Source organism: Meles meles, chromosome 18, assembly GCF_922984935.1.
Source record: "Meles meles chromosome 18, mMelMel3.1 paternal haplotype, whole genome shotgun sequence".
NCBI classification, from domain to species: Eukaryota; Metazoa; Chordata; class Mammalia; order Carnivora; family Mustelidae; genus Meles; species Meles meles.
Window position 1 is genome coordinate 24,542,240 of NC_060083.1, and position 23,699 is coordinate 24,565,938.

Sequence of the window (23,699 nt, forward strand, 5' to 3'; positions counted from 1 at the left end):
GCATGTCTGTATTCATGTCTTGAGTCTAAGGTCACTGCTGCCTTTACTCTGGTTTTGCTAAATCTTTTCGTCATTGTTGTTTTGTTTGTCAGAGAGAGCAGGTGCACAGGTAAGGGTGCAGCCGGCAGAGGGAGAAGCAGGGTCCCCGCTAAGTGAGGAACCCGATGAGGGACTTGAACCCGGGACCCTGGGATCATGACCTGAGCCAAAGGCAGGTGCTTAACTCACTGAACCACCCAGGCGTCCTGTTGCTAAGTTTTGAAGTATGACACACATACAGAGAAGTACACATAACAAAATTGATGAATTTTCACAATATGAACACACATGTGACCAACACCCAGATAAAGAAAACATAACATTACCAGCCTCCTAGGAGCCTTCCTTATGCCTCCAGGAACCTATGACACCGACTTCCAACACCTTCTATTTGTTTTGCCTTTTCTGCACTTTATATAAATGGAATCGTATGGTACCAGGTATGAGTAGCTGGGAGTGGTGGCCGATTGGAAGTGAGCAGGGCAGCCCATCTCGTTGTTGGGTGATGGTGTGAGTAGGAAGGAAGAGCCATGGGGCAAAGCCAGGGCACAGTATGCCAGAGAGACCAACCTGCGGGGCCAAAACCAACCAGAGGAAATTTCACGGGGACCAGGTTGATAAAGCTGTGGGATCTGAGGCTTAGAAAGGAATGTCACGTGAACATCAATTTGTTAAAATAAAAAATGCATCTGCCCTATGACCTAAGGATTCTGTTTCTCAGGATCTGCCCTAAGGAAACCCCGGCATGTGTGCACAGGCGGAAAGTTCTGGAACAGTCTTCATGGCAGTTTGGAGTCACGAATAACCACAGTCTGAACATTCACAGGTGGTAGAACAGCTAAAGAAACTCAAATGTTCATACCCAGCAGTACTGTGCAGCTTTGAAAAAGAAGTAGTTAGAGTCACCTGGGTATCTTAGTTAAGCATCTTCTTTTGGCTCCGGTCATGATTTCAGGGTCCTGGGATCGAACCCCGTGTGGGCTCTCTGCTCAGCGGGGAGTCTGCTTCTTCCTCTCCTTCTGCCCCTCCTCCTGCTTGTATGGGCTCTCATTCTCTCAAATAAATAAAACCTTTTTTTAAAAAAGGAAAATAATTAGATCTTTATATAACAATATAGATGAAGGGCCCCTGGGTGGCTTAGTCAGTTAAGCGTCCAACTCTTGATTTCAGCCAAGGTCGTGATCTTTTAGAGTTGTGAAATCAAGCCCCAAGTTAGGCTCCACATTGGGCATGGAGCCTGGTTAAGATTCTCTCTCTCTCCCTCTTCCCTGCCCCCCAAAACAAAACTATATATATGAATATATGTATATATATATATGAAATAATATAGATGAATCTCTAAGACTATAGGGGGAAGAAAGCCAAGTTTCAAAGTGGTAAATAGATTATGATGCTATTTGTAGAAATATATACACATAGTCCTTTATACTTTGTATATATGCAGCACACATCTATATGTAAAAGCATATAAAATGGTCTAGAAAAATATGTTCCAAATAATAATAAAAGATGTTATCTCCAGGGAAGGGAGAAGGGGACCAGATTTGTGTGTGGGGAGGGGTGGGGATGATCAAAAGGAAATGTATCCTTCTCTGAGATTTAAAATATTTTAAATTATATTTAAATTGATAAGTTAATTCATATATCTCAAATAATTCACTCATTTTAAGTATACAATCTATTTAAATCCATAAAAGGAAAAGTACTTATATAATTAGAGGTTAATACTAGTCTAACCCCCTTTGTGATAGGAGACTTTCCTCAGTGCATCTCTGAGCACTGATGGACCGTGACATGCTCACTGTTTAATGCTTGGCTTTTTTTTCTTTTTTTAAGATTTTATTAATTTATTTGAGAGAGAGAGAGAAAGCATGAGAAGGGGGAGGGTCAGAGGGAGAAGCAGACTCCTGCCCTGTGGGACTCGATCCCGGGACTCCAGGATCATGACCTGAGCCGAAGGCAGTTGCTTAACCCACTGAGCCACCCAGCGCCCCTAGTGCTTGGCTTTTAAGGGCAGCTGGCATAGGTGGAAAGTCTTCCATTGTTTGAACTGAGGTAGCCTCTTCGTTGCTCTGCCTCTGAATCTGTCCCTTTGGAGCCATTTCAAATCAGCCTTTTCCATGGGCTGGGATTTTCACTGGTGCAAGATCCCTGTCATGCCCACCTGTTCTGGGGAGAAATACTCCCCTCTTAAAGGAGTTCCTTGTAGAGTCTGTAGGGTCCCAGGGATCACGCCTTCCAGATCCCAGACTGTGCTGGGCACCTGGCTCGAAGCTGTCCTAAAGTTGTGCAGATCAGGACCCTCCGCCCTGATGTTGTTTGCCCATGACCTAACACTTTTTCAAAGTAAGAGTCTTTTGAATTATAAAAATAACTCACATTCCCTGTGGAAATTTAGAAAACACACAGAAACACAAGAAAATAAAAGCCATTGATTCTCAACCCCCAGAGATAACTGTTGTTTAACTGTTTTAAAATTGAGATCATTCTATATAAATGATTTTATAACCTGGATTTTATTTAACATGTTTGCTTATCTGTAAGAATGATGACTGACATATATGTAACACACTTTTGTCTTAGTTCATGTTTTTTAAATTATTTTTATGTTTATTTTTTTTAGGATTTATTTGAGAGAGAACATGTACATGCACTTGCATGTATACAAGAAGGGGAAGGGGTAGAGGGAGGGGCAGAGGGAGAGAATCTCCAGCAGATTCCCGGGTGAGCACAGAGCTGACATGGGGCTTAGTCCCACGACCTCGAGGTCATGACCTGATCCAAAATCAAGAGTCGGACTGACCGAGCCACTTAGGTGCATCTGTTTTTTAATTTTTAAAAAAATACTATATTTAGGGGCATCTGGGTGGCTCAGTCATTAAGCAGCTGCCTTCGGCTTGGGTCACGGTCCCAGGGTCCTGGGATCAAGCCCCGCATCGGGCTCCCTGCTCAACAGGAAGCCTGCTTCTCCCCTCCCACTGCCTCTGCTTGTGTTTCCTCTCGCTGTGTCTCTCTCTCTGTCAAATAAATAAATACAATCTTAATAAATAAAAATTATATTTATTTGAGAGAGATATTGAGAGAGACAGAGAGGGATGATAAGCACGAGCAGGAGATAGGGACAGAGAGAGAGGACAAGACAGGCTCCCCACTGAGCAGGGAGCCCGATGAGGGACTCAATCCCAGGACTGTGGGATCATGACCTGAGTCAAAGGCAGATGCAAACTGACTGAGCCACCCAGGCGCCCTGCCCCGGGATCTTTTTTTTTTTTTTTTTTAAGCATTTCTTTTCTTTCTTTCTTTTTTTTTCTTAAGATTTTATTTATTTATTTGACAGACAGAGATCACAGGTAGGCAGAGAGGCAGGCAGAGAGAGAGAGGAGGGAGCAGGCTGAGCAGAGAGCCTGATGTGGGGCTGGATCCCAGGACCCTGGGATCATGACCGGAGCTGAAGGCAGAGGCTTTAACCCACTGAGCCACCCAGGTGCCACTTAAACATTTATTTTCAATTGGATATGTTGGAATATAAGAAGTTACTGACTTAAAAAAAATTATTGTGAAATGTATGTACACAAGAACATATAAAACATATGTGTACAATTTAAAGAAGAATAATGAAACCGACGTCTGCCTACCTAGCTTAAGAAATAGAGCACCGCTAGCCCTTTAGAATTGCTTTTCTATCTCTCCTTAAATGGCTCTCCCTCTTTCCCACCCCCAGGGGACGCACTAACCTGGATTTTGTTATAATTATTAACCTTCTGTCCTTCATAGCTTCACCATGCGGGTTTATATCCTTCAACGATATGTTGTCGGATTTTTGTATGCTTTTGAGGTATTGGCAGTGGACTCAGGCCGGGTCCGTTTTTAAACGGATACGTGTGTGTACATGCTGTTGACATTCGCCTGCTGTCACGTGTGGCTAATACCCAGTTTATTTCTCCCTGCCACTTGTTGATGGGCATTTGGGTCGTTTCTGCTTTTCTCTGCTATCACCAACATCCTCTCCATGTGTAAATTTCTGTAGGGTGTTTACTTGGGAGTTGAATTACAAGGCCATAGGCCCGTGTGCTCCTTCACCTCCTGTCCTTTCGAAGCCACATGCGCTCCCCGAAGCCCTGGACCAAAGCGTTGGTTGCTTGGCGTCTTCACCAGTCCTTGGTATCATCCACTCTCTTCGTTTTCGTCGGTCTGGTGAGTAGAAACTGGTGTCTTACTGTGGTTTAAATTGGTGTTTCAAGGGGCGCCTGGCTGGCTTGGTTGGTGGAGCGTGTGACTTTTGATCTTGGGGTTGTGAGTTTGAGCCCCACATTGGGTGTAGAGATTATCTAAAAAAATAAAATCTTGGGGCGCCTGAGTGGCTCAGTCGGTTAAGCATCTGACTCTTGATTTCAGCTTAGGTCATGATCTCAGGGTCCTGAGATCGAGCCCCCAATCGAGCTCCATCCTGGGCCTGGAGTCTGCTTGAGATTCTCTCCCCCTCCCCCTCTGCTGCTAACCACTTCCTGCACTCATGCTTTCTGTCTCTCTCTTTAAAAAAAAAAAGTAATAATAATAAAATCTTTTTAAAAATTGGCATTTTGATAATTACAGCTAAGACTGAGGATGAGCGATTTGTGCTTCCTCATTTATGCACCTATACTTTTCTTTATCTATTTCTTTCCTATTTGACTTTTTGTCTCTTCCCTCCCCCTCCTCCAGGTGGTGCCCTATTAGATTATTACTGATTCAGAAAAAAAATATTGGATTCACAAGTGATCCTCCCACATTCACATTCTGGTCCTAATTCTTTGTTTATTATGTGTAATAAACACTTCTCCCAGCTTATGGCTAGCTTTTTCACTATCTTAATTGCATCTTTTCTTTTTCTTTTTGAAGATTTTATTTATTTATTTATTTGTCAGAGAGAAAGAAGAGCACAAGCAGGGGGAGAAGCAGGCTCCCCTGAGCAGAGAGCCTGATGTGGGGTTCGATACCAGGACCCTGGGATCATGACCTGAGCCAAAGGCAGAGGCTTTAACCCACTGAGCCACCCAGGCGTCCCCTACTTTTTCTTTTTTTGATACATTTTATTTTTTATTTATTTTTTATTTCTGCATCTGTTTTGAGAGCGAGGGAGGGGGACTCCCTCAGAATCAGCCACTGTTTGGATTTGTTTCCACCATGGACCAATTTTGCCTGTGCTAGAACTTCTTATGAATAGAATCATACAGTATGTACTCTTGTATCAAAGGCTTCTTTTTGTTTTAAAGATGTTATTTCTTTGGCACAAAGAGAGACACAGCGAAACAAGCAGGGGACACAAGGAACACAGGGAACACAAGTAGGGGGAGCGGGAGAGGGAGGAGCAGGCTTCCCACCAAGCAGGGAGCCTGATGTGGGCTCGATCCCAGGACCCCGGGGTCATGACCTGAGCCGAAGGCAGACGCTCATTGAGTGAGCCACGCAGGTGCCCCTTGTCAAAGACTTCTTCCTCTCTCACTTGACATAATTTCTTGATACTTGTCATTGGTATGTGCTTCGTTTTGATTGCTGTCATGCTCCATTATATGGATATGTACCATTTACTTACCTGCTAGCCTATGGATAGACTCCTGGGCTGCTTTGAGTTTTTTGGCTGTTGTAAACAGAGCAACCCTGAGTTCCTTGTTGACATACGTTTTCAGGTGCCTTATGTACATTATTTCTCTTACATGTTTTACTTCTGTAGGGAGTAGTAGAATTGCTGGGTCATAGGTTAGGCCTAACTTTTTTTTTTTTTTTAATAGCATAAGATCCATTCAGAAAACTATTCACATCCAAAGTACACTGCTTGAGTAATTTTCGAAAGTGTACGCTGTCATGTAGCCATCACCCAGGTCAGGGGGTGGGATCTGGGCCCACACTGGGCCGGTCAGCTGGGCTGCCATGCTGGGATCTGACACTGTGCTGAGTCAAGCAATCAAGGAAACTAGTGGAGTCACTGTCTTTGCAGCGTTGCTGAAGAGACTTTGCGGCCTGGCCCCTTGCCGCTACTAGAGTTCCTGTTTTTTTCCCACATCAGCACCTTCAGCCTTGCCATCGGTTCTGAGCTAGGAGGTATCCCTCTGGTGAATTCCTCTGTGCTCATGTCAGCCTGCCCTGGCTTCTGTTGCTTGCAGCCAAACCGCTAGCCCCCAGATTTTAGTGGATTGCACCCCTCGTCTTGCTAGAACTGTCTTAGCAGTGGAATCTGCTTTTAACCAATCCCTGAATTTTTTTTTTAAGATTTTATTTATTTATTTGACAGATAGAGATCACAAGTATGCAGAGAGGCAGGCAGAGAGAGAGAGGAGGAAGCAGGCTCCCCGCCAAGCAGAGAGCCCAATGTGGGGCAGGATCCCAGGACCCTGGGATCATGACCTGAGCCGAAGGCAGAGGCTTTAACCCACTGAGCCACCCAGGTGCCCCAATCCCTGAATTTTTATATGACCCCATTTGAACCCTTGAACTCCTGGGCTAACAAAGTGAGCTCTCAGACAGGTAAAGTAAGTACCTAATTAAAAAGTTGGTGGCAAAACTACTTCAAACGTTTGGGCTTGGCAACTCTGTGTTTTGTTTTGTTTTGTTTTCTTTCCCCTCTAACTTTAAATTTAGTTTGGAGTTTTGGAACAGTTTTTTCTCGGTCCCTGGTGGGAAGTTAATGGAAAACGCTGGCTTAATTTAGAAGATGAAATGTAGGAGTGCATATGATTTTCTGAACTTCATTTTTGGAAACCAGGTTCATTTCTCTTGCTCCTCCAAGTAGAGCACTTGGGGGGCCAGTGGAGAGGGTGCTCAGGGCGCTGATCAGAAGGTAGACCCAGAGTCGGGGTTCTTCCACACCATCCCTCAGGGACCGTTTGCCTAAGAAGGCTCAACGTCCAAATTGTTCTATTCTAAGTGGGGCCTCATTGAAAGTAAAAAAGGAAATGAAGTCATTTCTGGTTGCTCTTTTAATGTCATTAAATCACACCGATTAGTGACAGGAGATGACCCAGTTCCGACTGGTGTCTGAGTTGTCACAGTGCTTGGCCTCCTTAATGTCAGGGTCTGGGAAAGTGTTTGATCAAGGGGCAGGGGCCATGGGTGAAGTTTGCCAAAAAAGGTCAGAGACAAATGTGAAGTCCTTTCTAACCCCAAATGGTAAGACCCAGTCTAGCTATGTCTTGGGGCAGCTGCCCGCATTTACCGTTTCCATCCCAGGGCCTTTCTGGATGGCCGGTTCCTGCAGCCATCTCTTCCCACCAGTTCTAATTTTCGAGGCGCTTTTCCTCATTTGTGGAAGCCTCAGCTTTGGGATCTAATTATCCCAGCCTAGACGTGAAGAGCTTCCTCCTACTGTCTGGGCTTGTTAGGACCTTACACTTAAGACTTGAGCTCAGCAGAAACAGGACCTGGTTCTTCCCCACGTAGCCTCCCCCTCTCCCTCTAAAGGGTGCTGCCAGGTCCGTCACTCAGCTGCTTGGAGCATCTCTCTTGGCCTGAGCTGCAGGTAGCCATGGCGGTGGTGGGTTTGCCAAAGTCATTTTTGCAAGCTGAGTGTCCTATGAAGGCACCACACAGAAGATGGCTTTGACTTACGTAGTTGATGACAGTGATTTTCCAACAAATGGACATTAAGTCTCTTGTTTTCATGTTGCCAGTGTACTGTAATAATTTTCCAACAGTGGGGAGAGAAGCACCTCAGATAAAAGGAGCCTCCTCTCATCCCACACAAAATGGATCATGGGCTGGGATGGCCTCAGACTGCCTGTGAACCTGTCTTTGGATTTGGGTCCCATGGTGAACTGCATCGCCCTCGACAGGGTGACGGGGGATAACTTGGCAGGGGAGGGATCTTGGGAGCAAGCAGGCCTCATGTGGCATCTTAGTCGCCTTCGCAGAATTGAAACTTGGTGCCTGGGTCCCTCTCTGGGGTCCTCATGGAGAGGACAAGCCAAGGGAGCTGCCAGAATTCAGTTATGGACTGACCTCACTTTGCACAGGCCTGTCTGGAGCGTGGGTCGGGGAACTACTTAGGGTTTGAGAATTTGCCACCACGGGTCCCTGCCCTGGAGCAGCCTCACTGACCTCACTCTGAGTGCTGAGCTCTGTGGACTGACGAGGAACGTGGGCTCCTAGGGCGTCAGTGTTGGAGTCTGGGGCAGGTGTGTGTGATGGCCAGCATGCTGAGACAGCTTGGGAGCCGCTGCACTCGGAGGAGGGCTTGGTGGCAAGGAGGGCTGTGTGCTGGGGAGGCAGGGTTAGTGGGGGTGGGAAGGTAAGGCACCTCTCCAGAGGCTGGCGGGGGGTGGGCTATCCGCAGGAGGCTCACGGGCAGTCATAGGGTTCTGACACACAGGCGAGGCCAGCAGGGTGGTAGAGCTTCGGAAGCCGAGGGAGTGAGGCTTCAGCAGAGAGGAGGGTGGCCTGTAGCTGGCCCAGAGCCAGAAGTGCCCGGGGTCTGTAGGATGCGGTGGGGACCTAGCATAAGCAGCGCAGAAGCTGGATTGCTTCCTAGGTAAGGGGCAAGGGGCTCTGGGTTCAGACTTAGAGGTTTCATCCTGCCTCTAGCACTCCCTCCCTCTGTGGCCTTGAAAAGTTGCTTTGCCTCTCTGGACCTCAGTTGCCTCATCTGTAAAATGGAAACAGTGAGTCCCTGTGTTGCTGTCGTGAGGACGAAATGAGAAGTCTTGGACAAAGCATTTAGAACGATGCTTGGCATGTGGGTGAGGGTGATTCTTATTGCTAGTAACAAGTTCTGGGTTTGGCCTGTGGGGTGTCCTCTGGGCCTTGGACCTGCCTGCTGGTGGGGTTCCTACTCAGACACCAGTGCTCTATCGAATTCTGGAACCCACATACCTGCTCCCTTTCTGTGGAGCTGTGAGCTCAGTGAGTTTGATGTGTCTCTTAGTTTAATCTTCAGATTTCTGGTGGCATCTCCTCTTTCTGCTCTCTGCCTGGCCTCTGTTCTCTTTGATCCCTAAGTTTATTTGTTATTGTGTTTAGTCCCCAAGCTACCTCAAGCCCTCCTTGAAAGAGACAGTTATACATTTTGAATGGATGAGTATAACCTTAGATCATACCTTGAATCAGGGTAAGAATGTAAGGGGTAGGCTCTGCCTGCCCATGTCCCTGCCCACTTCTCTTTACCTGAGTTTGGGGGAATCAGTGGAGGCCCTAAGAAAGGTCAGTTGCTGGGAACCCCCGCCCCAAACCCACTGCAGAGAAACCCAGATTTTTCTGGCTGTGAAGATGCACTCTCAGGCCATGTTGGGTGTTGGTGAGAGGGTGGGTGGAGGAGGACAAAGACGAGCTCCCATGAAGCTCCATGCCTGGTACTGTGCAGGTGCCTAATCCGCTTTGGGCTTCTCCAGCAGCCAGAAGGCTGCCACTCGGGATCATTATCCCAGCTGTGGGACTGTAGAATTCTAGGGAGTTTATTCTGTAAGTCTGGAGGAGGGAGGTGGGTCTGCCATAGAATCAGTTTGGACCCAGTCGTGGGCCATATGAAGGACCAGATGGAAGACCTTCCCCAGGACTTCCTTGTGCTCCTCAAACTTGCCAAGACATATGTCTCAGTCATCTCTTGCCACAATATTGCTGCATAACCAACCACCCAAAACCCACCAGCATATGGCAGTAACTGGTTATTCCTCATCATGGGTCTTTGGCTTGGGTGGGGTCTGGCTGACCTAGGCTGCGCTCAGTGGGATTTGTTGACTTCACGCTGGGAGTGGGGTTTAGGTGTGTTCCATGTGTCTCTGATCATTTGGACCAGTGACCACCAAGGTATGTTTGTGTCATGGTGACAGGCAGGAGTACAAGAGGGCAAGCTCCGGGCACAAGCACATCTCAAGCCTTCTCTCACATCTTATCCGCCCACATCCCATCAGCCAGTCCCAGGCCATGTGGTCAGTCCCAAGCCAAGGGATAGGGAAGTACACTGCCCACCACGAGGCCATGGCAGAGTGTGGCTATCTTATACAATGACTGGAAGTAAAGAATTGACCCCAGTAACTCAGTCTACCTTGGGATGACTTTCATTCATTCACTCCGTAAATATTTTTCTGAAAGACTACAGTGTGCTGTCATTGTGCTGCCTCTGGGGATAGAGCAGTGAACAAAACAGTCCTGGTTCTTGCCTCATGGAACTTCTAGTGAGGGACACGCGCGCGCGCACGCACACACACACACGCGCGTGCACGCATGCAAGAGCTACTTCTGTTGTTAATCGTTTAATTACATTTGTAATCATCCCTACAAAGGAGAAGTAAAGGGCGCTGGGGGGCATGTGCAAAAGGGCCTGACCTAGTCCATGGATGAGGAGATGGTTGAGCTCAGAAATGAAGGGCAAGACTTAATCCGGCAAAGGATCCCTGATAAGACTTACAGCTGACTTCTCATCAGAGAGCATGAAAACCAGGAGGCAGTGGTGTGACAAAGTGCAAACACAAAAAAGACCGTCGACTAAGAATTCTACATCCAGAATCAAATCTATCCTTCAGAAGTGAAAGAGAAATTAAGACATCTCAGATAAATCAAAACTGAATTTGTTGCTGTCAGCCATGCCCTACAAGAAATACTAATGAGAGTCCTTCAGGCTGAAATGAAAGGACACCAGACAGGAACTCAAATCCACATGAAGAAATCGGGAGCACCTTTAAAGCTATAGATGTATTTTTTTGTAACTCCTTTCTTTTATCTGCATAAAGCAATAGTTATAAAACTGTGTTGACAGTGTGATAACATTAAGAGATGTAGTTTGCATAGCAATAACAGCACAAAGGAGGGGAGAGGAGACAGAGCTATATCATAGTGGAGTCTTTGTATGTTGTTGAAATTGATTTGCTATTAATCAGAGCTAGATCGTTTTAAGTTAAAATGTTAATTGTTATCTCCAGGACGACCACTAAGAAAATAATTTAAAAATATGTAGTAAAAGAGAACTAAAATGGTATGCTGGAAAATCCCTATTTAACATAAAAGAAGGCAGTCATGGAAGAATGTAGGAATAAAAAGACATGACATAGAGAAAACAAATAGCAAAATGGCATAAATCTTATCCATAATTGCATTAAGTGCAAATGGACTAAAAAGTCCAATAAAAGACAGGGATTAACCGAATGGATAATCCAACTCTACTGTCTCCGAGAAACACACTTTAGATTTAAAGATACACGTCAGGGGAAAGTAAGGGAGTAGAAGAAGATATACCACATTAGCAGTAACTAAGAGCTAGCTGAGGTGGCCATACTGATAGCAGAGAAAATGTTTAAGACAGAAATACTGACAAGAGACAAACAAGACATTTTGTAATGTGTGTACATTACTGTTAACTGATCAGGAAAACATGTCAATTATATATGCACCTAACAAGGGACCCGTGAAATACTCAAAGTGAAGACTAACAGAGATGAGGGGGAGAAGCAGACAATTCAACAGTCATAGTTGGAGACTTCAAGGTTCCAAAGTAATAGATGGACCGGGGCAGACCAGACCCACAAGGGAACACAGGGCTTGAACAACCCTGTCAACCAGGTAAGACTGACAGATGTCTACACAGCATGCCTCCCAACAAAAGCAGAGTCCACATTCTTCTCAACAGCTCAGAGAGTATGCTCCAGGAGATAACCGTATCCTGAAATAAGCCTCCTTATATTTCAAAGGATCAAAATCCTTCAAAGTATGTTCTCTGCATACAGTGGAATGAAATTAAAAATCAGTAACAAAAGGGAATTTGGAAAGTTCACAAACAAATGGAAAGTAAGCATGGCTATCTAGCCGATGGGTCCAAGAAGTTGTGAGAGAGATTCAAAAATACTTTGAGATGTATGAAAATGAAAATACGACATGCCCAAAGTTTTGGGATGCAACTGAAGCCGTGCTTAGGAGGAAATTTACATTAAAAGTGCCGTAATAAATTATTAATAAAGGAGAAAGACCTCAAATTAATAATCTTCCATCTTCAGAAACTGGAAGAAGAGCAAACTAAATCCTAAGTGAGCAGAAGGAAAGAAATAATAAAGATTAGAGCACAGATAAATGAAAGAGTAGAAAAGGCCATCTGTCACATGGTCCCATTTATATGAAATGTCCAGAATATGCAAATTCATAGAGAAAACAAGAGGATTAGTGGTTGTTGGGGGGTTGCTGAGGGGAGGGAAAATAGGGAGTGAGTGCTGGGAGGGGGTAGGCTAGCAGGGAGGATTTTGGTTTTATCTTCAGAGCAGTAGGAGGCTCCTGGAGGTTGGACCTAGAGAGTTCCATTTTGGGTTGCATTTTGAAGAGCTCTCTGTGACCTTGGAGGAGAATGGATTGGAGAGGGTCATCGGTGGGTTTGGGGAGGCCTCTGCATTTCAGGGAGGTAATTGTTCAAGGTTCCCCCCGCTAGATGGAGCCAGACCTCCCGGGCCACTGATTGGAACCCCCCTGGGTGTTCTTCATCAGCCCAGAGACTGGCTGAGATCTCCTGGCTTACCGTGTGGTCTGGGAACGGACCTCATATTCATCCAGCTAACGAGGGCTAGGTGGTTGCAAACAGTAGCCATTGAACAAAAAAGGGGTTTATTGCCAGGGCACTGGAGTATCTCATGGAAGCTCAGGCCTCTGGAAGGGCTGAATCAAGCCCATGGACCTGAGGGAAACACAGCAGCCCTCTCTCTGACTCGTGTTTGCTTCAGCCTCGTGTGACCTCTTGTTTCCCACCACACACGATCCTTTTCTTTCCTGGGTATCCACGTGGGGGAAGTGGACCCTCCACCAGCTCCTGGGTTTAAAGCTTACTCTTCCAGAAAGCAGTTGAGACTCAGCCCATTTCCCAGATTTTCAAGGGGAAGGACTTCAACATCCCTGCTTGCACGGAACGCACCCCGAGAGGGTCTGTTGGGCCCGAGGGGGCTGATCACAATGTAAATGCTGGGCTTCTACAGCGCCCCCACCCCCAAAGGCAGTTGGGCAGCCGTGGTAAGGCGGAGGAGGAGAAGGGTCATCGGATAAAGGCCAGGTTCTTTTATGGCAGGGTGCCCCCCCAAACCAGACACACACACTTGGGGTAACTCGCTGCCTAGGACTGGTCTGCCCCCAGGGGTAATCTACACGAGACCTTCTACTGTCACTTGAGCTGGTTTGCAGACTCATTCTTGATTGTCCATCTCCCCTACGCTTTTGGCCTTTACTTTCAGCCTCTGGCTGGGCTGGGAACGTTCCAGAATTTAGAATTAGTCTTGCCACCTTTGTGAATTCTGTCCGTTCCCCCAATAAAGAAAGACCTAACCGTTCCCCGCTGACCAAGGTGTTGAAAAGGACCCTGGTTATTGTCACTGTCTTGTTTTCACCTGCTGCTTGAAACTCAGTAGCACTGACTTCAGGTACCTCCAAACCCTGGTGATTGTGGAGTAAATGGGCCTCTGATTGCAGACGGGAGGCCACAGGAAGTGCGTGTTACATCCGGTGGGAGGTGTGCGTGGGGGTCGGCTGCCGGTGACCTCACACTGCCCCATGGTTTCCAGCCTCTGCTCATGCTCTTTACCTGGCCTGCAGGTAGTGCCTGGGGCCTGGAGCCCTGGTCCTTGGCACAAGGGGGAGGTGGCGGCTGCCAATTCCAGCCCCAAGGAGTGTGATTGATCTGCACGGTGCTTTTTCTCTGGCTGTGAGAAGCAGGGACTTGAAGTCCTTCAGTCAGGCGCGGTTCTCAGACACTGGGGTGGAGGGAAGGGAGGGACAAGGAAGGACTCTGCATACAGATGTTGGCTCCAAAGCCTCAACTCTTGTTGAATGCCTCCAGCATTTGTAGGAGGCCACGCAGTGTGGCATTTTCTTGCTCATGGCTTGGTGCTGGTTGCCCAGAATATTCTTTCCAGTGCTGATAATGATGCCGGTGGCATAAGCTGGGGGCTTACCGCTGATTAGCAGTCAGGAACCGCTCCATTTAGTCTCTGTTACAGCTGAACAAAGTAAGTAGGACAGATTGTTTTACATGCATTCAGTAGTTGGTAAAACCTCGGGCTGCCCGGCGAGGGGCGGGGTGGTGAGAGTCGTTTTTCTCCTGTACTTCCGTCACTGCTGGTCTGAGCTGGGACGAAAGGCCCAGCCTCTCCTCTCTAATCCCAGACTCTGTTCGCCGCAGGGCGTGGGGGTGATCCGAATTCTTTCGTTCTTCCTCGTTTTCCCTGGCTTCTGCCCATCTCTCCCTGTAGGCCTCCATCTGGCTCCATGAAGGAATCCAGATGCCCGCAGGAATATAGCTTTCTCTCTAGATCTGGAGTATAGACAACATGTAGAAATATGTCTTTGCCACAGAAACATAAAATAGATATTATATGTCAGATCTAGAAGAGGGTGTTTGCTGTGTACTTAGGTACATATGTTTGTGTCTGTGTGTATGTAATTAAATAGAAACCTGCAAAAGCAAGATCAGGAAAAATGTAGATTAACCAGAAGGTGAGAACCAGGGAGAGAGAATACACGCTCAGGCCAGAGAGCTGTGCATAGTGGGCTGCCTCTGAACCACAAATTTAGCTCTGAGCTTGTGAGTGGTCGGAGCAGGAAAACGATATTATTCGCACGGTCCATGTGGTCCAAAAGGAATAGGATACCAGTCACCAGGGGCTGCTCCAGGCCATTAGATCTAAGTTTCTTGCCTGCGTGGTCCTCTATGCGATCGCAAGTGGACAGAAAATATGGGGCATGGTGGCGTACTCCTGCTCCCGTGGGCAGATGTCACTGACCGCTCGTGGCCCTTGCCTGCAGAGGCCAGACAGAACCCTACCATCCTTCTAGCATGTGCTCTGGGCAGCCATTGCCGGGGCTGTGCCCACACTGGGCGTGATGGCGGTGTTGGAAGCCACGAGAGAGCCGTGAGCGGAGAGCCGCATGCTCGGGCTGAGCGCTGCCGAGGTGTGACAGAGGTGGGCCTATCCTGTGTGCACCGCAGATCCATTTGCTGTGAAAGCCCTCTGGGTACCAGTGACCTGTTGGGGTGAGAAGAGGGGATAAATGCATCTGCAAGGACATGGACACACCAGCAGTTCCTGACTCACTCCAGCCACTCACTCGTTCCCCAGGTGTTTAGCAAAGTGTGCCTGGCCCACCGTCCTCTCCCTTCTGGGGCCTGTCACCACCTCCGAGATGCCCTCCTTGACTTCCTCTACTTTGGAGCTCATAAACCGTGCACTTTTCTCTCAGAGCCCCCATCACAGCTGGTACCGATGCATTTCTTTGCGCTGATTTGTTTGGTGGCTCTGTTGCCCTCCAAGACACGAGCTCCAAGGCAGGGACGGGGTGTGTCTTGCTCATGCCCCCTCCTATGCCAGCATAGGCTCGGTACGTCTTGTAGGTGCCTGGTGCAACTGTGGCGTGAATGAGTGAAAGCACAAGGTGAAGCAGGTGTAGGCTTTTCCTGGTGAAGACCGGCATAAGGGAGCCAAAGCCCAGCCCTGAGGGGGGATGGGGACAGTGTCAGAGGGGACAGGGAGATCAAGGAAGGCTTCAGGGTGTAGTCCCCCTGGCTGAGTCTGCAAGGATGAGGTAGAGGGGAGGGTCATCCACGGCCCGGGGGCAGGGAGCTGAGGCACAGATGCAGCGCTGGAGGAGGGAAGGGCCAGGATTACTTTGGGGTGCTGTAAGGGCAGTGGCGGGGGTGGGGTGGGGAGCTAGCTGCTGGAGCTGTGCGGAAAGGCGACTGGGGCAGCAGAGGGGAGGGCAGCAGGTTTGTGGGTGGAGCAGGGATGGGGTGGGGGAGGGACCTCAGGCAGGAAGGGGCAGAGGGGAGGAGGGCTGGGGAGATCACACCCAAGTGGATGCAGGAACAGTGGAGGTAGCCTTTGCTCTTCAGTCTTTACATCCTGCTTCTCCTGTGCCTGTCAGTCCTTGGGGACCCCCCTCCGGCAGGCTCTGGCTCTCCAGACCCCAGCGCAGCCCTGGCCATGCCTGCCACCCCCGCTGGCCTGGCCCCGCTCTCTGGAGGCTCTTTGTGCCTCTGGTTCACTGCATAATTCTGTTGCCCACACATCCAATTTTATCTTATCTATTGCTTTTAAAGATTTTTTAAAAAATTACTCATTTGAGGGAAAGAGTGCGTGAGTGAGAACATGAGGGGGCGGGTGGAGAGAAAGGGAGAAAAAGACTCCCCGCTGACCCGCTGAGCAGGGGGCCCAACACGGGACTCAGTCCCAGGACCCTGGGATCATGACCTGAGTCGAAGGGAGACGCCTAACGACTGAGCCACCTGCCCCCCCCCATTTCTAGTTTTAAAATGGAATATGTACTGATCATATTTGTAGCATTTTTTTTAAGATTATTTATTTATTTATTTGACAGAGGCAGAGATCACAAGTAGGCGGAGAGGCAGGCAGAGAGAGAGGAGGAAGCAGGCTTCCCACCGAGCAGAGAGCCCGACATGGGGCTCGATCACAGGACCCTGAGATCATGATCTGAGCCAAAAGCAGAGGCTTAACCCACTGAGCCACCCAGGTGCCCCTGTAGCATGTTTTCTTGCACATGGCTTTTTTAAAATGCCTTTATTTTCCAGGAACAGATTTATTTTACTCATTTCCCCCTCTTCTGCTTTTTAAGGTGTTTTTCAGTCACTTACATAAGGAACTTTTATTTCTCATTTATATTAAGTATCACATTACCCTCTTTCATATACGAGTCACTCACTTTGTCCCTTTCAGCCTCCTTCTTGCAAATCTTACCTATGGATTCATGAAACAGTTGGGTTCCTACTTTCATGCTCAAGCCTGTTCGGTGAGGTTTTGACTAGAAAGTGTGCGGACGCAGCAGTGACGGGGCCTTTTTGCTTGGGATTCCCACATTGCAGGATGATGCTGGATTGAGAGAGGCCAGAGGGGGCACACAGTCCCCACAGGTTAGTATGGAAGGTTCTCAAGTCAGCATGCAAGACTTACTTCCTTACCATTTGTTCTAGCTGCACTAGTCTGGTTGCCCTGGCAAATCTGGGGTTGGACGATGGAGCCTGGCAGGTGAGCCAGAGTCTGGGAAGATCTGGGACAGCCTCACATAGCCCTGCGGCGTGCAGAGTGGGTGAACCTCCTGTAGTGGCTTGGGTGGATCCCGAGGGAACAGTTCAGTCATGGGGACAGATGAAGGCTGCCGCACCATCCAGGGGCCAGGGAAGAAGCCCACGGTGGGGTGGGGGGCTTCCTCTGGGCATGCGGCTGCTGCAAAGGGCCCAAGTAGGCCTGGGAATGAACCCTGGGCATTTCAATGGGAAGCAGCCACTGCCCTGGCATGTTCAGACTAGATTGCTGCTGGCACAGCCCTCCACGGGGGCCGGTGATCTCTGGAGCAGGAAGCTCCCTTCTAGGACATTTCTGTAAACATGTCAAGCTCGCTCAAATTTGCGTATACGTTTCCACTCCTTCTCATTCGTGGAGAGGTGCTTTACTCAGGACTCGTGATTACAGCTGACAAAGACCTGACTTAAACCAGCTTGAGCATAAAAGAGACTCTGTGGACCTGGCAACTTGGAATCAGAGTAGTGGTTCAGGCATGGCTGGATCCAGCGACTGACGATGCCATCTGGGTTATTTACCTCCATCTCTCAGCTCAGCTTGTTTTCATCCTTAGGCTGTGGTGGCAAGATGGCCACGGTCATCCCAAGCCAACATTGTCCTCACAGCTTACTCTCACCGGGAAAGAGTGTGTTTCTCAGTAACTCTTGTGAGAACCCTGGGGGAGGACCCACAGGCCCACCCAGTCCTGTCCCAGTCACTGTGCTCAAGGGGTGGGGATATTCTATTTGGTTGGGCCCAGTCACGTTCACCCTGAGGGGGGAACGTGGGGCCATATAGTGTCTGTGCGGACCCCTCCCCCAAGGACTTGTGGGCATGATTTCCTTGGCCTGGAGGAGGACTCATGCACAAAGACAGGAATGCTGGACAGACGAAATGTATGCCTGGGCCAGCCTCTGCCCACCTTCAGGATGAAGGACCAGCTGGTTCCCAGTGTACCTGGGGATGCGGCGGCCGCTTCCCACAGACTCAGAGACAGCTGTGTCCCGTCCTCCTGTGTGATATCACCAATGTCACTTTATCAGCATTCGCTGACATTGTTAGCTATGGGAGCTTTCCTTGAAATGAAACCTTCCCTGAAAGTCCAATATAGGAAGCAGAGGGGCGCCGTGTTGCTCTGGGTTGGGTTGGAACGCACTCTCTGTATTCCCTCCGTCCTCCATCAGCAGCCCTGAAGAGGTGGTGTGACACCCCAGGGCTCCTTGGAACCCGGTTTGAGAACCTCTTCATGATGCTATCCAACCATCCCTTTCAGTGGCATCTGCTTTTGTTCTCCATGAGGGATAGATTGCTAGACATGGTGTTTTTTCTTATCAAGATAGCCTTTTTTCCTGTTGTTAACTTGCTTGCACTATGAAAAGGTCAAAAAGGAGATCCTCGTCATCTTCCCACTGTAGGCAGGTGTCAGCGTGTATGGGCCGCTGGCTGCACAGGGGCTCACTCCGTATCCTTGTCTTCCTCAAGCTGTATTTGGGAGGCTGTTCCGTTTATGGCATTAGTCAAGTTATCTATTTCTCAGTTTACCTTTTTCTTGGGGAAACATACCCATACTTATGAGATGTCTCATGCATGACACTATCTAGAACAAGTTTTTTTTGTTTGTTTGTTTTTAAAGATTTTATTTATTTGACAGAGAGATAGAGCACAAGCAGGGGGAGCAGGAGAGAGAGAGGGAGACACAGGCTCCCTGCTGAGCAGGGAGCCCGATGTGGGGCTCCATCCCAGGACCCTGGGATCATGACCTGAGCCAAAGCCAGATGCTTCACTGATTGAGCCGCCCAGGTGCCCCTAGAATGCATATTTTGGCTACCTTTCGACGAAAGGTACCCTTTCTAACAAGAACAACAACAAAAAATCCTTGAAATTCATAAAAGTAACCAGACTACAAAAATAATACCAAAAAGACAAAAAGGTTATAAACATTCCCAAAGGAGGTCTCCCTCTAATAGGAAGTATCCCTAGTCTGTTCGCAGAAAAGACTGTGTTGTCAGGGAGATTGGTCACCAGCAGACCGGCTGTGGGCTGCCTTTGTCCCAGCTTCAGTCCACTGGGGAGAATCCAGGCCTTGGTTTGGCTCCAGCTGGGGCCTCCCTGCGGCTGCCACTTATTGACTTAAGTCTGAGTGATTCAGATCTTCCTCTGGGGTCACCCCTGACAACACGTGGTGGGAGGGAGAGTCACCTTCCGCCCTGGGTGCCACCAGGGCCAGGCGCCCCCTGCGAAGCCCCTCCTGCTCCTGGTAGGTGTTTGGGGGTCTCTGGCTCTGAGGGGACAGGAAGAGGACTTTTGTATTTCCTGGAACCAGGGACTCAGCTCCTACAGGGGTTTTCCCAGAACTCCGCTCAGTCCCAGGGCAGGGTGTGTGTGTCTAGGCGGGAGAATGTGGGTTAATGGTTAATGGGAGACTTGCTTTTCCGGGTTGGGTTGCCCAGGTCCCGCAGCTCTGGAGGAAGAGACAGCTGGGGTCTCCCCCCACTGCCGCCAGTGGTGCTGCTGTGACCGTCGCTCTGTACCATCTTCCAGGAGACCCAGCAGACAGGAATTGATTTGGTGGGCAGAGAGGTTGTGTGTTTCAGTAGAGAACTGAGCAGCAGCGAGCCCAGGGCCAGGCGGAGAATGGGACCCATTAATAGGACTGAGCTAATTGAAACATTTGGTTTGATAAAATATCTTTATTGCACATAATGCTGTCCGTAGGCACCAGGAAAGAGGCGGTAGGCTCTTTGCCCCCAACCTGCTCCTGGTTGACCCAGGACAGGCCTAGAACAAGTCCCCAGATAACTGTGCGACAGGGCCTGAAAAACCACGGGCCATGAGAGGCAAAAATAAACCGCCAAGACAGCATTTCTTAGGGTGTGGTTGTAAGTACTTAGTGATATTAAGTACATTATACAGATGAGCATTTGAAACACTTGAGGAATTACGTATTTATTGTCATGTCTATTAGAATATAGCTTTGTTTTCTTTAGTCGTCATCTGTTCATGGCGAATGATATGGTTTTCTTTATTTTTTTAAGATTTTATTTACTTATTTACTTAAAGATTTTATTTGTTTATTTGACAGAGAGAGAGATCACAAGTAGGCAGAGAGGCAGGCAGAGAGAGAGGAAGAAGCAGGCTCCCTGCTGAGCAGAGAGCCTGATGTGGGGCTTGATCCCAGGACCCTGAGATCATGACCTGAGCTGAAGGCAGAGGCTTAACTCACTGAGCCACCCAGGCGCCCAAGATTTATTTATTTTAGAGAGAGAAAGCGCACATGTGTGCAAGTTGAGGGGAAGGCCAGAGGGGGAAGGAGAGAGAGAATCGAAGCAGACTCCACGCTCAGCGCAGGGCTCTATCTCATGACCCTGAGATCATGACCTGAGCCAAAATCAAGAGTCAGACTAGGCACCCCGAGATGGTTTCCTGGTTAAGGTGGAGATACAAAGTTTCCTTTGACAAGAAGTGGAAGCAAAAGAATGAATGGATGTTAAGGAAAATATTAAGTAAAGACTAGCATGGGGGCTGCGTGGGGATAGCAAGTGGCACTAGATGCCTGAGGTTTGGGGACAGCGTGCTAGAGGGCTTCAGAGACCAGGAAGGGAAAGGGCTTTCGGGAGAGTCAGGAGGCGTGGGGGGGAGGGTGGTGGAGGAATAAGATCCAGCTAGGGCAAATCTGTACTCACAGGTCCAGAAATGTATGTGCAGATCTTGGTAGAATCCATTTCATTATGAGCCCCGTGGGGACTGGAGGGTGGGTTTGGGTTATGCTGGAGAGAGCTGTCAGTCCGGGTGCGGTCTCTGAACCTCATTCAGGGGCAGTGGGAGACATTGAAGGTGCTTGAGGAGGGGAGTGGTTCATGACTGCCCTTGAAGAGAGTCACCTATAGTAGATACCAGAACTAGAGGTAGGCTGACCGTTCAGGGACCCAAGTAAAGAGAGTATAAGAGGCCAGACTAGGGCCATGGCTGAGGGCAAGCAGCCCAGCCCCCCGGCCCGTCTCCAGCTGTTTCTGGCCGGCAGCCTGGAGAAGCCAGAGAGAGGCAGGTCTAGGATGGACAAACCAAGGCTTGGTCTCTGTGTGGGGACGCAGTAGGAGCCAGGCGAAAGTGCAGGTCGAGTGCACAGAGAGGCCTGGAAGGAGGGTTCTGGCCACTCCTCCCAGTTGGTCCCAGTGGCCTCTTCTTGGTATGTCCTGGCTGAGCGTGGAATGTTCTGGAGGAAATGGGTGGGGACAGCTGAAGGAAGCTCCTCTCCAGGTCAGAGCACTGAGTTCCTGCAGGAGAAGGAAGAGAGCATTTTCCTGGCCTCCAGCTTGGCCCAGGCAGCCTGGCCGATAGCCCTGGGCAAGCGTTTCGATCAGCCTGCAGTCATCTGGTCCAGTTGTCTTATTTAACTCTCCCATTTCTTCCTTCTAGTGCAGAGAAGCTCACCAGGTGTTCAGAGACCAGCTTGGTTTAAAAAGCAAGGGTTTTTTCTTTTCCCCCTTGAGGACCTACTGTGTTCTAGGCACTGTGTTTGGAACTTTGACTGTGTTAATCAGAGTTCATCTGGGACAAAACCTGTTGAGAAAGGATGACTGCCTCCTTTGTGCGAAGGAGGGAAAAGAGTGTGGGGAAACGGAGCTGGTCCCAAATGACATAGGCTGTTTGCTGCAGAGCCTGCTTCCGTATACTTGCTGGTGAAACTTTGGACAGGGTCTATCACTTGGGAGAAGCCAGTCACTGTCTGCGTGGGGTACAGCCCCCCACAGCGTCCTGGGCACATCTGTTTAATCCAGCAGCGCTATAGTGGGGATTCTGGGAGTTATGATACAGCAAAAGTGATTGTTTTAATTTTAAATTACTTTTAATTAAAAATTTTTTTTAAATTATTTTAATTTAAAAATAATGAATATATATGGCCTAGTATGGGGATTTGACATCAGAGATAGTTCATCTTTGAGCTGGCTGTTTCTGGTCACACTCCCTGACCTTGGATGGCAGGGGATGGCGGGGGGTTGGGGAGTTTGGGGATCTACGTTCACTCTCCTCTATCATTAGCCTCACTTAGATGAAGGCCCAAGAATCAAGGTGCACTTTGCCCTTTTCCTGGGCTCCTAGGAGGTCCTGGGATCTCACCTGCTCTGACTTGGTACCCAGGAGCCGTGTGTCCTTGAGGCCTGTGATCTTAAGTAACAATCCTCTGAATGATTTTCCAGCTCTGAAATTCACAGAGGCCTCTTCCTTTCTGGCAGTCCTACCAGGAAGATTGTCTTCCTGGAATGCCGGCCTCGGGCCTGCCAAGTCCCTGCTTTTTCCTTTCTGGCTCTCCACCAGACTCTTCTGTCCCAGGCCCTCCGGGGTTGCCGCAGAGGACGCCAGCCGCCCCTGCTCTGCCGTTCTTCGTGCGGCCCCAGCGCTTGTAGAGTCCTGGTCTGGCTCACTCGGGATTCCTCCTGCTCATGGGCGCCCGCACTGGGTATTTGCAGCGAACAAAACGGAAATGCACACGTTCAAATTGTGATACAGGCGGGGAAGAAAAAGAATTGGGAGCTAGCGTCTGTCAGCCTGGCAGCCGTCTGCGATAGGCCTGTGTCCCCATGTGGTGGGGACGCAGAAGACATTCGTGGAATAAAGGCACGAACAGTACGTGCTTTCTTTCCTTGTTTGTGATCGGGGATGATAGCAGATCCTCAACTGACACAAAAACATTTTGAAGGGTCTGACATGGTCTACCAATTTAATTTTAATCCTAGTAGCAGATTTCCCACAGATGAAGACCGGGGTGTCGTCTTTTTTTTCCCTCTGTAGAAGAAAAGTAAACAAATTTTTCTATTAGCATTTGATTTTAATGGTTTTAAGTTTACAGGAAAAAATTGAGTGAAACATAGGGAGGGAGGGTTCACATATATCCCCTTCCTGCCCCCAGTTTCCCCCTCTCACTAACCTCTTGCATTGATGAGGTAGTACATTTGTTACAATTGATGAGCTGGTATTGATACATAATTATTATTTTTTGTTTTGTTTTAAAGATTTTATTTATTTGAGAGAGAGAGTGTGAGAGAGAGCATGAGAGGGGAGAAGGTCAGAGGGAGAAGCAGACTCCCCATCGAGCTGGGAGCCTGATGCGGGACTTGATCCCGGGACTCTGGGAGCATGACCTGAGCCGAAGGCAGTCGCTTAACCAACTGAGCCACCCAGGCGTCCCTTGATGTATAATTATTAATTATAAGCCTGTAGTTTACATGTAGGGGTCGCTCCTGGTGTTGTACCTTGGGTTTTGACAGTTGCATAATGACAGACGTGAGTACATCCACCATTACAGCGTCCTGTGATAGTTTCACTGCCCTAAAAATCCCGTGTTCTACAAGTTCATTTCCTTTCTCCCCCAAGACCTCTGATCTTTTTATTGACTCCATAGTTTCGCCTTTTCCAGAATGCCACAGAGTTGCAGTCATACAGCACGTAGCCTTTCCAGATGGGCTGCTTTCACTTAGCAGTATGCTTTAAGTTTTCACCATGTCTTTTCATGGGCTAAGCTCATTTTTATTACTGAATTTTATTCCATTCTATGGATGTACCACAGTGTATTTATCCGTTCACCTATGAAAGGACGTGTCGGTTGCTCCAAGTTTTGGCAATAATGAATAAAACGGGCATAAACATTAGTGTGCCCTTTTGTGT

General features: G+C 48.5%; 1 protein-coding gene across 11 annotated transcripts in view; it reads left to right on the forward strand.

Annotated features, from left to right (window-relative positions):
• Positions 1-23,699, forward strand: part of RPH3AL (rabphilin 3A like (without C2 domains)) — a 160,113-nt gene that overhangs the window by 28,530 nt on the left and 107,884 nt on the right. For 10 of the 11 annotated variants that reach the window (XR_006815891.1, XM_045984472.1, XM_045984468.1 and 7 more), the window contains one exon: positions 4,067-4,233. The gene's annotated coding sequence lies outside the window, so the exon portion shown is untranslated. Of the gene's footprint in view, positions 1-4,066; positions 4,234-19,187; positions 19,294-23,699 lie in introns of those variants that run through there. The other variant, XM_045984464.1, reaches the window with a different exon arrangement.